The sequence below is a fragment of the Silurus meridionalis genome, chromosome 20 (genome assembly GCF_014805685.1).
Source record: "Silurus meridionalis isolate SWU-2019-XX chromosome 20, ASM1480568v1, whole genome shotgun sequence".
Taxonomy (NCBI): domain Eukaryota; kingdom Metazoa; phylum Chordata; class Actinopteri; order Siluriformes; family Siluridae; genus Silurus; species Silurus meridionalis.
Window position 1 is genome coordinate 12,274,335 of NC_060903.1, and position 2,470 is coordinate 12,276,804.

Here is a 2,470-nt window from a genome sequence, read left to right on the forward strand (position 1 = left end):
GTTGAAAGACTTTTGTTTCTGTTGCAGTCTGTTTGCCATCAACAGTATAGGCCACTAATGTCAAATTTTCCTAGCACACAGACCGCTAATATACATTAAATAACCCAAAGTATCTAGTTTCAATATCGCCAACCTGACCCTTGATCAAGGCCCTTAATCCTTTGTGTCTTGCCGGTGTGTCATGCATTCTCTGGGCTCTGACCCCAGCTTCCTACCATCGCTGAAATCTTACAAGATCATGTCTAAGCTAATGTCACCTCTTCATGGCTACAGTTTATTCACATTTTGTAGGACACTTCAAGCGACACTTTGCCTTTGTCATGTTATCACTGAATGGCACTTTGTGAACTAGTGTTAGAATTCCACATCATTATAAAAATATTAACACATTTATAAAGATGCATGGCACATAAATACAGTAAATACTATTCTCATGATTTCGTCCTGTTCAGTACCAGTGGTGGACAAAATACACAAGCCATGTACCTGAGTTAATGTAGAGATACACAAAAAGTGTCACAATTACTCCAGTAAAAGTAAAGGTGCTCACTAAAAGTACAAAAGTGTTTGCCTTTAAATGTCTTTAAATGCCTTTAAATGCTTAAGTATCCAAAGTACAATGATTTATTATGGTTATAATGTTGTATAGTCATTTTTATCACAAGACACTTACTTAATCAACTCAGTTTATTTGAAAAGACAGTGAAGAACACAAATCTTTTAATAGAGTGATTAAAATTATTATGAGCCCAAAACATTCTTTCAAATATTAAGGCCACGGGTGTTGCGGCAAGTTAGAGTAAGAAGTTTCTTCCATCATTTATTCCTCTCAAAATGTTCTTCTTGCTGTTGAACTGTATGTTTATGCTAAGCAGATACCACCAAGTGCCAGTAAAAACAAGTTCAAAACAGAATGCATGCTGTACCCTAATTTATGGCCTGAACTGTTAAGTTTTTATCTTCTCGTAAATCAAAAGTAACAACTGATTTCACAAAATGTAGTTGAGTAAAAAGTAAGATATTTGAAGTTAAAGTATTTTACTTTTTTTATTTTATTTAAATGTAAACTTTATTTTCTTTGTTACTGTCCACCGCTGCTCAGTACAAAGAAAAGCTTGATTTAAAGATTATAATCAATGAGTCAATAAATCAATAAGATTGATTTGAATTAGCATAGAAGATTGTGTACAAATTATTGTATTCTTTTCTATGGTTCATAAGAAGTGTTCACAAATACTATGTAACCATACATTAACCAAACACTTTATTAATAATACTCATTCATGCAATTGTCTGATCAGCCAATCATGTGGCAGCTGAGCAAAGCATAAAATCATTCAGATACAGTTGAGCAGCCTCAGGTCATTTTCACAACAACCATCAGTATGGGTAAAAAATGTAATCTCAGGCATGTGTGTTTGGGATTTTTACTCACAACAGACTCTAGAGTTTATTCAGTATGCTGTTATAAGGAAAAAACATCCAATGAGCAACAATTCTGCAAAGTGAAATGTCTATTGATGCAAAAAAATCAATAAAGAACTGTCAGACTGATTCTAGTTGACAAAAAAGGCTACAGTAGCTTAGAAAAACACTACTGTATATATTGTGGTGGGAAGAAAAGCATATCAGAATGCACAATACACTGAAAATTGAAGGCAGATGAGCTGCAAAAGGGGAAGACATTGTTAGGTTCCACTCATGTCATCCATGAACAGAAATATGAGGCTGCAGGAGGCACAGGCATACAAAAACTGAACAAACTGAAAGAATTCAGCATGGTTTGATCATAGGGTCATAATTTGGCATCAAAAAAATTAATCCATGGACCCAATTTATAGAACCCATGGGCCTTGTGTCAACAATCCGAGGTAGAAGAGGTGGTACAATGGTGTGAGGAATACATTCTTGGCACATTTTGTGTCTGTTAAATCCGATCAGTTATCTCTTGAAAGCCAGAGTAAATTTGTTGTTTGTCGTGTTGTTGCTGAACAATGATAATTGCAAAATACAATTATGCTAACATAGGCCAGAATCTCAATAATGTTTCCAATATAATATGTGCTACGGCAGCACAAATACTAAAGTTGGAATAATATAGAGAAGATTAGCGTGGCCCCTGTGCAAGGATGACACGCAAAATCGTGAAGCATTACCATGTTTCGTAGGGAGTGATTGCTCAGTGGGTTACTAATCGGAAGGTCAAGGGTTTAAGCCCCGGTATTGCAAAGATGCTACTCTTGGGTCATTGAGCAACTCTGCAACTCTGCACTCTGACCCCAGGTTCCAAACAAGCTGGGAGACGCCAAGAAAATTATTTCATTGTGCTGTAACGTACATATGACAAATAACTGCTATTCTATTCTAGAAGTCCCTTTGGATAAGGGAATAATGCTAAATGCAATATATGTAAATGCCTCAGACTCCTTTGTATATACAACTATAGTTAAATTGTATTCAATTCTATTCG

General features: G+C 35.5%; 1 non-coding gene across 1 annotated transcript; it reads left to right on the forward strand.

Annotated features, from left to right (window-relative positions):
• Positions 1-2,061: 2,061 nt before the first annotated feature.
• On the forward strand, positions 2,062-2,164 carry LOC124403490. Its single transcript, XR_006928906.1, has one exon. It is a non-coding gene; the product is annotated as a U6 spliceosomal RNA (small nuclear RNA).
• The last annotated feature ends 306 nt before the right edge of the window (positions 2,165-2,470 follow it).